The following is a 14792-nucleotide window of genomic DNA, read 5'->3' on the forward strand; positions in this document are numbered from 1 at the left end:
ACCTTAAGCAGAGAATACTTACTACACTTTCATTTAAGTACAACAGATTAGCCCCTCTCTCCTCCCCAGAGCAGTGCCCATCATCTTTTCCTGTTCCTCCCGTACATATTTTTCTCACATACAGTTTCTTGGTCTCGTAGGAAAAAAACTAAAACGCATACCACACAGAAACAGAACAAACAAAAGACAAGTCCACAAGAGAAATCCACTAAGACACTGGTTAAAATATTTTCCCATGAATCTAAAAAAGATAACAGGCACTTGCTTATATGTCTTCTTTCATCCCTGAAAGCTTTAAAGTTAATTCATGATTTCATAACTACAATAAAGTAACCATGCAGAGATTAAAATCAGGGCCTCTTTTTATTTGGATATCAACAGTATGAATCCCACCCAGGTCTATCTAAAAGCAGCCTTGGCTGACACTCCAAAATGCTTCCTCAAGTTCATCTTCAGCCAAATAAGAAGTGGTCTGGAAAGGATTCATCCTTTTAGTGTACACAGAAGATCCTCGTCTTGGATCTATAAACCGAGTCTTTAAATTCCATTGTAATTACTTTGCAGTCATAAATAGAACAGACACTATTTGTGGCATCCCAGCTGGCTTTTTAGACAAGGTGCACACATCTTCAAACAGAGCATTCAAGAAATAAGTGGGGACAGTGACAGAGTTCTGAATATGATAATATATGAATGCTCAAAAAGTAAAAGCGAAAAAACAAACAAAAAAAGCCACCCAGCATTTTTTTAGCATGCAGTAATAGCTAAAAAGAATTTTCTATATTGAGGAATGTTTGCTCAGCAGCTGGATTCCCATCTTGAATGTTTCTGTTTTCAAGGAAGACAAGGTTGGTGCAAATAAAAGTTCTGCTACAGCAAAGTGCTTTAAATCATTTAACTCTTAGGACATGATGACTTAATAACAGTCTTATACAAATAACTGAACTCTTCACTCTGAATTTAAGAATTAAAACCAAAACACTATTTTCCCCAAGAGACACATATTTGGAGAGACAGTCATGGAAATTTAAGACTACAGCTAGGGTTAATGCTTGTTAAAGATTTTACCAAAGATTACAAGTTATTCACAGTCCCTCTGATATCCATAAATGCCTAGCTTCCATAGATGCATATGCAAGGACCACAAGTCTCTCCCTTTTAAGCTTAGATAAAATTATTTCCATAGAGGTTGTGTGCCAGGGGTTCCCCCTGACCCACAGCATTTGCTGGCTCTTCTGCTGAGCAGCCAATGATACCTGACCACCAGCAAGACAGCCAACAGTGCAGATTTCTGTTTATAAGCTTAGTATAAAAGGAACATTCAATAGATATTCTAACATGCCCAATTCTTGCACTGTTTCTTAAAGCCTTAGAGAAACATACCCTAGAAGTTTCATATACTCAGCAGTAAAACATCACTGAAAAACATGGATTATTAGAGCATACAGCTGTTCTCGGACACATCATCTCGTTCAGTACCTGATCTCCGACCCTTAAGAAAATGTTGAGGAAAGAGTGACAGTCGAGTAACTATATATGATATTGCTCACTGCCTCCAGTGGTAATCTCTTAACACAAAAATGCATCAACATGAGCTAATTCTGCGTTGTTATTATCCATCATTGCAATGGTAGACCACGAATGAAGAGGAGTTTTAGAAGAACTCATTTTCTAGCAGAGAAGAATGCAGTCAAACTGATTGGTAGAATACATTCTGAGCTAAGGAAAAAAAGGAAACGCAGGAATTGTCTAAAAAGAGTTTACTGGTATACAGGATAGCAATACACATGGTCTATAGAAAACACCAGCCCCAAGGGAAGACTGAAAGAACTGGAGTTCTATGAAGCAAAGCAAACCAGGAGAGACACGATACGTTTTTTAAGCTACAAACAAAAAAAAAAAATTAAAAGAGAACTGCAAAGGGCAAGCTAGCAATCTGCTTCCCATATCCATAGTGACAAGAAGTGACAGGCTTAACAGCAGAAAAGAAGTTTTTTAAACATTAGCAAAAAACACCCAGGAGTAAGGGTAGTGAAGCTCTGTAATAGATTGCCTGGGGGCCTTAAAGAATAACTGTAAAGTTTTGGAACAGGTTAGACAAACATCTGTCAGGATTAGCTCATGCTGCCTTGGGGCAAGCTGATGAACTAGATCATCTCTTGCACTCCCTTTTAACCCTAAAATTCTACAATTATTCTCAAAAAGCCCCGCAATTCCATGGTAAGAACCAGAAAATATCTTGGTTCACTAGAAAACCATAGAGAAAAATTAAAAAACGCAGTGGTCTACTACTGGATGAAGATGGTAATTTTTAAACAATGCTGCAAAGACAAGCAAAAGTTTCAACACATATTTACATTCTTTGATCTGAAAGAAGAAAGATCTGCTTTTATTATGCTTTCAGGTTTCTTGTGCATGCAAGTAAACTCATTAGTACCTCAGTAAAAAAGAGGGAGGAATTCATCCTCTAAACCTCATTTTCTTGAGAATGGAGACTAAAAACTATATTAGAGGAAAAGAAGCATTTTCATGAGGTATGGAGGATCTATAAGGAGGCGAGCATGCTACATCTGAAACTCAATTCTTTAAGGGCAGATCTTCATTGCGTAAAGTAGAACTGTGGCGAGACCATGCTATGGACCACATGAGACCTATAACCAGAAGCTCTACCACTGCATTGTCATGGGCTGAGAAGCAGGTATTTTTACTGCAGAAACTGCCTTGCAGTAGCTGACTGAGAGGGAGAATCGAGATGCTGCTTATCAGTGACACCACAGCGCATCTGGTGCGCATAGCAGCCTAAATCAGTGCTGGATCAGGATTCCCTCTACTCTCAAAAGTCTACCGAGGTAAGGAAAAAAAGTGATGGTAATCAGCTTACATCAGACTCGCTATTCCCAGGTAAATATTTTTCAATCTTGTTACACATGTTCAATTTCAGATCATCATTGGAGTTAGGGAATGATCTGATCAAGTCCTGTCCAAGACCTAGACTTAAGTTCCCATTAAAATTGTTCATTTTTTTTTGGTTTTGGTTTTTTTTTTTTTGTTTGTTTGTTTTGTTTTTTTCAATAAAATGGAATAGTTCTACCTCTGGAAAACCAAGGGTATAACAGTGTTGAGACTCACCTGATATCTCGCAGAGGTGAGATTTGAACTGCCCATATTCTAGACGCTTACCTCATGTTGTACCAGCTACCTTTATATTCAAACTAGCTATTTCTCTCAGATAAAAACTTGAGATGCCCTCCGAAAGGAGGAACATTTTCCAGTGCAACATCCTTTGAAATGTATACTTCTGTTAAGGGTAGCTTTAAAAAAGCAGCATTTTTAAATCAGTCTCATAGACGAATGTTTATGTCACATTTCACAAAATCTCTGGTTTGGTTCCCCTTCCATGCAAGAGACAAATAACACCTGTGAGGGAGTGTGCTTTAGAGCCTCTCACAAGCACTGGCAGCCATGCTGCCCCTCTTCCTCCTGGTGCCCCTGTGAAAACGCCCTGCCAGCCTTCAAACGCATTCCATGGCGGGTGCTAATGAAAAACAGCAAAGCCTACTCCCGCTCCTCATCCTCCAGGAAGAAGAGCAGTTACAATGAGGGAGGGAGATAGAGGACTTGTGCCAACCCAAAGGAACCACAGGGAGCTCAAGAGAAACACAGAAGTATGGTTTGTAGTTTTTTTACTTTGTCCTCTCTTCCCTCTCCAGCCCTCCCCCCTCAAGTTTATTGCTTGTAAAACTGCATGAAGAAAACGCTGCTGAAGATTGCAGGCCAATTAGTGTCCATTTGTATTAGCCCAGAACCCCTGCAAACCTACCCTAAAGAGTCCCCAAATAACATCTTTTCCTTCTCGTTCCCCTCTAGGCCTTCACAGCTGCTTCTCCAGGGAAATATGGGAAGTGGTTAACTCAGGACAAATGCTTGCACAGACCCTGTGCTATTCCAGAATTAGTAAAATAAAATTATATTATGGACACAATGCTTATAATAAATCTGTATAATCAAACGCTTCATGTTTACAAATGCTACCTATGCATTAATACTACTACTAAGAGCACACAGTTGCTTTTTGAATTATTCTGTTTTCAATAGGCTGCTATCTATGTGAAAAACAGCACCAGCAGCTGCTCTCCAGCACTGCATCAGATTTTCTGGAGGAATAAAGACCTATCAACACCTTCAAATACAAGGGGCAGCCTCCTGAAATGCAGGTAGCCCTCCCAAAATGTCATCACGTTAGCCCGCTACTGACTGTTCAGAGCTATGATGTGAGCACGAACAGGCGAGGCTCACGTTTGTGTCTAAGGCCTCCCTAAATTGAAAACACAGCTGGTTACAGTATGCAACTTTCACCAACTGACAAGGCTGGCACCCCTGGATGTAACAGAGAAATTTAATGAGGTTTCAATATGTCACGCTAATAGAGCTAAGTCAGAGCTACTACGACTGTCAATGACGTTATCCGACTAACTTCTCACCCTGGACATATAAATGGCTCCTGAAGAACATGACTTATCTGAGCATTAAATTGGACAGGGTTTAAATAGTGTAATTAAAGATAATATAAATCTACTCATGTTAAATATGCTGAAAGACTTCAGACACTAGAATAAATACAGCCTAATCTCTGGGGAAGGATTAGCGTGATAAAGATGACTACAGTTCCACTGTTTAATTTTGTCATGTAGATGCTCCCTGTAGACACTGCAGAGAGATAATTTTTCTAAAATAGAAAATGAGGTTCTCTTTCTGAAGGCATGCAAATCCAAAGCTTAAGAAAACAAAATGTTATTCAACCTTGTAAAAACAGAAGGCGAAAACTGCCAAATGTAAAATGGTATTGAATAGCATTCACACTTATCCAATTTAATGAGGTTTTGGACTCCTGATGCCAACTCGAGTGCCTGGGGTGGTAATACACAACCTATGCACTGATTTACTAAATCATATGCTATAACTTGGGTGATGTGTTTACTACAGGTAAATGATTGTAGTTTTTTCAGTTATGTATGTTAAAAACACAGTAACACAAAGACTTCTTTACACCAGTAAGCAAAGTTGTGTGTGCTAAAGGTTGGCTGAAAAGCCATCAGAATAAAGGATATACAGTTTGATATACTAAGATTTTAGAAATTTATTCAAATCAGATCAGTGTATTTTCTAACGATTCTGAGAAAACAAGACTTATGTCAAGTATTTAGTAATACCAGCTACTAAACCAAATAAGTTTAGTTTAGTAAGTCTCATGGCTGAGACTTACCATGGGAAAAATCACCAGATGGTAAACTGACAAGCTTTCTAAAGAAAATTCACATAAATATACCCCAGGCATTCTAATCTTTATTGGATTTGCCATACACTGCAAATATGGCCCTAGTTACATCAAAGTCAATAAAAAGATAAACTTGTCTTACAGAGCACCAATGAGCTGCTGGGTAATGATGCACATACGCAAAAAAATATTCTGGAATAGGATTTATACTGCTGAAAATACAAACTAATCCTAAACAAATTCCATCAGGTGTGTAATCAGGGAAGTAAGAAATTTAAATTTATACAAAACTATGACTGAAATATTTACAACAGTGTTAAAAAAATCCTGTGCCTAGATTACTAATTCTTCCTATCTGATCCTGCACCTTCTGTAGTCAATCAAATCAGAACCGAGATTTACAGCAATGCAGAAATACCAAGATTCAGTGAGGGATTTATATTTTTGTTTAACTATAAGCAGCTCCCTATACTGATGATGCTGAAACACCCAAAACCAAACTCACTCCCCAACTATACAGGAAAAGACTGAAACGGGCAAACATCAAGCTGTAAAATTTTAGTTCAGCAGTCTTGTTTCTGAGAAATCATTCAATGAACTTGTGAGGTTTTTTAAAACTTTAACTTCAGACAGCCACTGTCATAATATTGTAGCTACATTATGCTAAGTTTTAAACACACTGTGCTGTGTGAAAAAAATGAATGGTTTACATCTCATTAGAGGGAAAAAAATAATCCTGAGTCAAGTCATGAAGCTGAATGGAGACAAGAGCAAACAAGCCCAAATGCTAGGATAGGTATAGAATTTACACCACTTATATAAACCAGTCTTCATATTCTGCTCTACCAAAGAATCACTAAAATGTAATTAAGACCACCTATACCTTACTCTACTTCAAGAAATAAGGAAAATGCTGATAGATATCAGTGACATGAAATATTAGTACTCTCTGCATATACAAACTATGGATATTGCAATGCAAACTCACATCAAATATGATTTACTGTTTTTATTAATTGACAGATCTGACAGCTTTGTTCTTACATTATACTGACCTTACATGGCATTTCATCTGCAACATACATTGTTACATACAACATCTACAAGGAAAGAAAAATATTCTGCTGCATGTTGTTTTCTAGAGAACAATAAAATTTTATAAAATGAAAACTGAGGGGGGGGGGGGGGGAAGGGGGTGTTTCCAGAAATTCTATCCTGTATTTTTCCTGCATGAGGAAATGGGAAAATTTTTGGTATTGTCATGAGGTCACCGGAAACACTGCAGTGGTGAATATGAATAAGTCTTCATTAGGTGACTGCTGCTTTGCGGTCATTTCTTGGGAATGATTCTGGATTATGATCTTATTTTTATTGGCGTTAATTTACAGATACCTTCTTCAGTTGGTGGAAAAATAATGCTCCTTCTTTAGTTCTAAGAACAGCAGCCTAAGGCTGGAATGCTCTAAAGAAACCCAAGCTTTTATAAAATGATGTCATATGCCAACTGTGCCAGGCAAATGTGTACTAATAGCTAAAGCATTCTATAATTAAAACAAGTCCCTTGTTAAGAGAGACTGAAACTGATCAAAGCTCTTTTGTCTGTTCAGACACTTGATAGATGTGAAAAGAGTTTTGCTTGCAGTGAAGATGGTGCTGTGGTTTCTGTCCCCATCTGAAGTGGCAACAGAGCACCTCCTGAACTATGCCTATTTACAAGGGTGTGTAGTGACAGGACAAGGGGAAATAGATTTAAACTCAAAGAGGGCAGATTTAGATTAGATCTAAGGAAGAAATTTTTCACTCAGAGGGTGGTGAGACAGTGGAACAGGTTACCTAGAGAAGTTGTGGATGTCTCATCCCTGGAAGTGTTTAAGGTCAGGTTGGATGAGGCTTTGGGCAACCTGGTGTAGTGGAGGGTTTCCCTGCCCATGGCAGGGGGGTTGGAACTAGATGATCTTTGAGGTCCCTTCCGACTCAAACCATTCTATGATTCTATGATTCGCAGAGAAACTAATAGAAGTAACACAGCAAAATGAATGCAACAAAAGAGGCATTCAACACAAAATAGACAGGTATTTCTTGCCCCTGTAAGACAGAGTGGAGCCTTAAATATCTGAAACTATTATTTAATAGTGGTGAGACAATAAAGCAAAGATATTTCAACAAGACTGCCAACAAATTGTCCACTCGGGCTAAAGGGACCGTTTGATATCAGTAGTCACTTGATTACAGCACATGGTCCATGACTATTCTTTTGTACTATCATGTTTCTAAAACATTTCATATTCACCAAGAAACATTACATGTGAGGAAATACTTTGAAAATAAAGTATTTAATTGGTTGGAACACATTTCTTGGTTTACCTCTGACCTTGTGCCTGCTTTACGCCCTAAATTGCCTTAAAGGGTGGCAGGGCTATCCAAATGCACCATTTCTAAGGAAGAATAATTTCTCATCCAAATACATTTCAATACAATTTTTATATGCCACATTTATTCTTTTTAGACTTGCAGACGTACAAATATAATAAGAAACAGACAGTTCTAACAACAGTCCAGCCATGTTTGCAAGAGACATACCTGGAAATTTTAAATGGAAGGCTCTTATCCTAACACTTCCTTTACACTCCTAAGCAACAAAAATCAAACGTTACTGAACCTGCAGCACTCAGCACACTCGTTAAAAATTCCAGTTATCTGTCCCAGCGTGGCAGGGGACACAGTTGCATATCACCATGAAAAGGGAAGTTACACTCCAGTTCAGAATAATGGTTTTAAAGGAGCTGGTTAATGCTAAACTCTATCCTGAGCATTTGCCACCTCGGAACTGAAGCTCCAGCATAGGAAGATATGAACATATATGTACTTTTTTCCACCACATAATATCAGGTCAAAAAAAAGAAAGTCTTGCTCAATCTTTCAAGGTAAAAACCACAATGTACATCATTCAGAATTCTTTTTCTTTGACCTATCTACACTATATACCCTTTCCCGTTACAAATTACCTGCAATCACGTAAGACACAATTTCTCCACTCAAAATCATTCTGTTTTTCTGATAATCAAGTCTACATATAAATAGACCGCACTTTTTATACCCTTTTATTTCACCTCTCCTAACCCACATTCTGCTTTAGAAAAAAACAAACACACACTACCACATCTAGATGTTTCTAGATGTGACCGCTAATGCAATTTACTCTAGAAAGGAATTTGACCTGTCTCTAAAACACTTCATGACTAAAGGCAAGCATAATGACAGCTGGCTTCCTGGATCTGTTTCGAAAAGTTTTCATATTAGTTTTTCTCCTGTACCTGTTTTAAAGCAGGATTAATGCTCATTCCTTGTAGCTCTAAAAAAAGTCTAATTTCTAGCCAAGCAATGTGAACACTCCCATTAATGGATTACTAAACTCTTAAGTCTTTTATTTGCAATTCCTAATGCAACGTCATTCGATTGAGCTAGAGTTGATTTCTGTCATCTCTTCTTACATTCATCACGTGGATGAGGTGGGGCACGCAGCTGCACAGTTGTTTTCCTGCCACGTGACCTGCGGTACTGCAAAGCTCTAAGTGGCAAGAATGATCACAAGGGCTTGGTAGCTGTGTATCTTCAACCAGCTGGATTTGAGAGGGATCAAAGTAGGTCTTTGCCTAGTGTTCCCAGTTCCAATTCTACCATCTAAAACAATAGCCTTTACCCAACGATCTTTTAGCAAAACCAGACATAATTCCAGTAAGATTACTATGAAATCAATACTTATGACAGCATGATGTGTGAGGTTTTACTAATGGTATTCTTAGAAGGCTGTAACAAAGAAAAGCTGTAGCCAGAAACATGCTAAGCAAGCTACACAATGGAAATACTAAATCAAAGTGCTTTCTAATGAAGAGAAAGAGGTAGTTTCATCTCTCCATAGGTGTTGTTCCAGGGAACCATGATCTCATAGAACAAAAAATTCCAGAGCCATTAAAAAAAAAATCATAATGGGCATGCTGGATTCTAGTTCTGGGTGGCACAGGAGAAAACAAAAGGGGAGAATATTTCTTACCAAAAGACAATGGGGAAGTTGCCTAAATCAGAAAGATCCCCAAAGGACTGAGAGGCAGGGCAACTACATTCCTGTAACCTCTACCAGTTTAGAATTTCTAAATGTCACTTCTATAGAGATCATTTGAACATCTCAGTCATTGTTCTACTCCCAAGACATCCAACAAGAGCCTTTCCTCTCTTTTGTCTAAACTTGCTATGAAACAATTGAAAATGAAATAAAAGCAATTTATCTACCCATTATAATTGATACCAAGAAATATTAATATCTAAGGCAGACTGGCAATGTGCAAAAAGGACAATAAGTCTAGCAGTTGAGCTCCAACTTCATGCCTCTTTGAAATGCCTCCATACTTGCCACCTCCCTAACCAAAAATATCATGATGATACAATGGAAAGTTGATACAATAATAATAAAACATTCAAAAAATGCCTTTAGGAAATGACTTCAGTACTGATGAATGAAATCCATAAATAAATTTTAATCTCATTACACAAATGGTGAATTCCAAGCAATGCTGCTTTTAGTGCCAAAGAAGAAACAATCCAAGCATTATCAAGAACTAACGTAATTCAGCATAAGTAAAGATACTCCAGGCTAATATTTTATACTGTGCTAACTTCATTCAGCACGCCATTCCAGTTTGTTACCAGCTAAGTTTATAGGTAAACCAGGACTTCAACATGTCCACCAATTATTTTCTTCTTACATTTATTGAAACCTCATCTATTCCTGAAAGCACAGAAAAGACAGTGCCTTTTCCCCATAGGAAAAAGCTACAGAGGTAAAACATGTTTGTTTTGGTACATGTGTCTGTTCTTAAAGGTCAATTAAAAAACCCTCTTCTGAAACGAAGGCTCATTGGAGCAAATATACCACAAAATCATCCTCTGGTCAAAACCAATCAGAGCAAGCAACGGATTTTAAGGCTACAACTTGATCTCAGATCAGTTAAAAGATGAGTACCCTCAGTAAATTTGCGGACGACACCAAGCTGGGAGGCTGTGTCGATCTGCTCGAGGGTAGGGAGGCCCTTCAGAGGGATTTGAACAGACTGGATCGTTGGGCTGAGGCCAATGGCATGAGCTTTAATAAGGCCAAGTGCAGAGTCCTTCACTTGGGGTATAAAAACCCCAAGCATCGCTATAGGCTCGGGGAGGAGTGGCTGGAGAGCTGCCTGGCGGAAAAGGACCTGGGGGTGTTGGTTGACTACCGGCTTGATATGAGCCAGCAGTGTGCCCAGGTGGCCAAAAAGGCCAATGGGATACTGGCATGTATCAAGAATAGTGTGACCAGCAGGAGCAGGGAAGTGATCCTGCCCCTGTACTCGGCACTGGTGAGGCCGCACCTGGAATATTGTGTCCAGTTTTGGGCCCCTCGCTTTAAGAGAGATATTGAGCTCCTGGAGCGAGTCCAAAGAAAGGCGACTAAACTGGTCAAGGGGCTGGAAAATAAAACTTATGAGGAGCGGCTGAGGGAGTTGGGGCTGTTTAGCCTGGAGAAGAGGAGGCTGAGGGGAGACCTGATTACGGCCTATAAATACTTGAGAAAAGATGGTGGGGAGTTAGGGGAAGGGCTCTTTACATTAGTGATGGGAGATAGAACAAGAGGAAATGGGCATAAGCTTAGTCAGGGGAGATTTAGGTTGGATGTTAGGAAGTATTTCTTCTCTGAAAGGGTTGTCAGCCACTGGAATAAGCTGCCCAGGGAAGTGGTTGAGTCCCCATCCCTGGATGTGTTTAAGAATAGGGTGGATGAGCTGCTTGAGGATATGGTTTAATGGGGATTAGGGATGGTTGGACTCGATGATCTCTAAGGTCTTTTCCAACCTAGAAATCTATGAATCTATGAATCTATGTTCGGTTCTCCACAAACAGCAGACTCTGTGCTGTTGTGAACATAACGTTTATGGATCAACACAGTACTTCCACAGTTCCTTACCTGTTATGTGTCTACTGAATCCAGTCACGTCTGCTTAGGGGTGAACTTGCCCTACCAAATTGTACAATATGTTAGTCTATATAGTGATATATAAGAGAAATTTTTTGCAACTTATTTTCTCATGCTCTCCAGTAACTTATGTGCAAATAGAGGAAAGATAAGTTATTATTGCATCTGTTGGTAGGGAACAAAAGCTACGTACTGCACTAAGTCTTGCATGATGAGCGCCTATTCCTTCTTTCTCCACCACGATTTTTATGTTTATTTCTGAAGTACTTCTATTGTTGCAGCGAGTAGAATCGAATATCAAGACATGACTGGACATTGCAGTGGTACAGAAAGTATAATGTCTCCATGGAAACTGTTGTAAAAGCACAGCTAACATTTAAATTTCCCGGAAGTTGTATTGGTTAGCCTCTGCGTTTCTGCTAATGAAAGAGATGTTTCCATGTTGATGGCTCACCAGAATTTTAACTATCCTGTTTTAACCCAGTGTGGCAGGGACAGTTCAGCTCTCTAGAGCTGGACTAGTACCTAACTCTATGGGATACTGATCCATGACTGGCACTCACAGAAACTATAATACACGAGTAATAAATAGCAATAAATGACAATGGATAATCCGAAAAACCAGCTCACATCAGTGCCCTGGTGTCTACTAACACTTCTACATTTTCTACCACCAGTAGAGCTGAAATTAAGCCAGTAATTGTGGGAAATTTTAGGAAAGTATGTCAAACGTAGACAAGATAATAGTGTCTGTCGCCCTTTTTTTTTTAAAAAAAAAATAACATTGTGGGGTGCCATTTTTATTGTCCATCAATGACTTCCAGATTGTTTACTCAGTTCACAAGTGAAAATTAAAAGTATTTCAAAAACGAGTGGTTAGAAAAAGTCACAGAAAACTGGAGAATTACCAGAAGATTTCTTTAAAATGTAAGTAGTATCAAGATTCAAAATACAAAATTGGAGTAATCCTAACAATAAATATTTAATACATTTATGAAAATAATCCAAAACAGTATGACAATTCCCATTGTCTTGTAAAACAATAAGCAGCCACCCACGAAGCAAGCCAAAATAGTTTGTTTTGTAGCTGTAAGACCTTTTGTGCTATCATTTAAACTGACAGACCATCCACAGCCAAGTTATTTAACAAGAGGATGAAGAAAATTACTTCAGAAATTTCAAACACTAATTTATGCTGCATACACTTGTGTGTTTACTGAAGCTCCCATAGTGTCTTATCAGAGCTATACTTCGGGTAGGTTTCATGCTAAGCTTTGCACTAATTCTCATTCACAGCTGTTAAAGGCTCACTTTTATCCTATATCAGAAACAAAGCTTGAACTGAGGCACAGGCGAGGAAGCACAGTTTTCTTTTCAATTGTACGGAACTGGTTGTGCGTTTCATCTAAATTGACTTGTTCTTTTAGCTGAGAATCACCAAGGGGTAATAAAAATTTATTTTGCCCGCATTACGTCCAGAATTCATGACTTGGAACAATGAACACAAAGTGGGGACTTTGGAACACACAAAATGCAGAATGCACAACAGGGCATTACTCACAGCCTGGCAAGGAGGGCTCTCAAAATAAATACAGTTGGCATTCTTTATCGCTCCAAGTGACACAACATTCTTGCACGTTTCCAGAATTCAGGACGCTGCATGAGTCATTATGGAATATTTTTATTTGTGATCCACAACTAGAACCTCTGACAGGTGTTCCAGTACCATGATGGGAGCTGCATATACTATAGACCGATGGCAATTTTTCTGAGAGGTTCACAAATACAGCTGATATCCCATTTACCCATTTTAGAAAGTGTTTTAAAGGGTTGATACATGTTATAAACAAGTCACTGTTTATTAGGAATTGGTAGTAATCGTTATGTCTTCAGGACATATAATCCTGTAGTATCAAAACATTTCTTTCTTGTAATGAACTTTTAAATTTCAACTTACTTAATGAAGTGACACTATTATTCAAACCAGTGTAATATCATAAAAAAAAATTCAACACATTCTTTTCTTCCCCTTCTGGAGCCAGTTTCTTCCTCCCCTGCACTTTTTGTAGACTTTTTACAGCTTTGGGACCGCTACCTGCAGCACTGCCAGAGTTGACTGGCAAAACTAAACACACTTTTACTGAGAAGTGTAAGACGACTGGATATCTTAATCTAGGCAGCCATAGGATATATCACATTTACATTTGAAAATGTTAGCATATGTCTTTTCATGTCTTTGCTTATCTGGAAAATAATGTAGCTAGTAATGTTTCTTTCAACAGCCTGTAAAGGTAAATTCAAGTCCATAAGCTGATAGGAAATCCCAAAAATAGTTATGCTATAAATGCAAATGGTATTTTGTCATCCACCTTCATTCAGAATGGGTTTGTTTCATGCTTTACCATTTTAGGAAGACAGGATGGAAAGACACATTGCATAAACATCTTTGAACTATGACATGCTCAATGAAAAACTAATATTTAAGTGATGCAGAGGCTGTTAGGCTTTTTAAAATTACTAATACTACAATATTTTGAGGGTTTTTTGTCATCTTTGCAATGAAGAATCAGTAGAGGACAGAGCACTGGAACTGCTTTTCCACCTCTACAGTATGGAAAGCAGCAACCGTTACACCTCAAAAGGCATGAGAAAGGGTAATTAATAGATTCAGGAATTTTTCTTCCATTTTCAAAAATTCTTACATAGGACTGACTGTGGCATGTGGGTAAACTCAAGGGAAAGCTATGACATAAAACCTGGAAAACTTAGGTGAAGTTCACACAGCTGAAATTGCACAGTATACCTCACTCTCAACATGATGTTGATGTTACCCTTGGAAGGAAAGTTTTACAAAGAAAAAAAATCAAAATCACGACAAATGAGCAGAAGGACACAGAGTGCACAATGTGAAAGAACCCAGTGGCCGATGGGACAGAGGTTACTACTGCAAGCAGAAGTACGTCCCTATCAGACTTTCAATCTGATTTCTCTAGGATTTGACTCATTTATCTGTTCTACTCTGAAGAAACCAGACCACGTGGAAACAAATTTTTGTAAAAAAAGGGTTTAACTTTGTGCTTTCTGTAAAGCATGACAGACTGTATTTGCAATAGGAAGGCAGTTTATCACCGAATCTGCCACATAAACCAGATTTAATCCAGAAAGGAGATACCTTTTCACAGGAAGGCAGTGAAATAGTGTCAGAGACAATAGGAGTACTTAGTTGTCTAAAGATAAATATGTGCTTAAGCGTTTTATTCTACTGGGGCCAGAAATAGGACGAGATGACCTTGCAAATGATATTAAATAACAGGCTTAAGTGACCCAGAACAAATACACAAATTAAACCACACCTTTTCAGAGATGGAGAACATTAAAGAAAACACAATTCTGGAAAACTATGTATGTTGCAGCTGGAGACAAGAAAGCCTCTGTCAGAGACTGGGTAATTTATTGACATTAATTCTTTGACTAATTTCTCAAAAAAAACTCAGGGATGAAATGACAGAAACAGAT

The sequence above is a fragment of the Tauraco erythrolophus genome, chromosome 7 (genome assembly GCF_009769465.1).
Source record: "Tauraco erythrolophus isolate bTauEry1 chromosome 7, bTauEry1.pri, whole genome shotgun sequence".
Lineage (NCBI taxonomy): Eukaryota > Metazoa > Chordata > Aves > Musophagiformes > Musophagidae > Tauraco > Tauraco erythrolophus.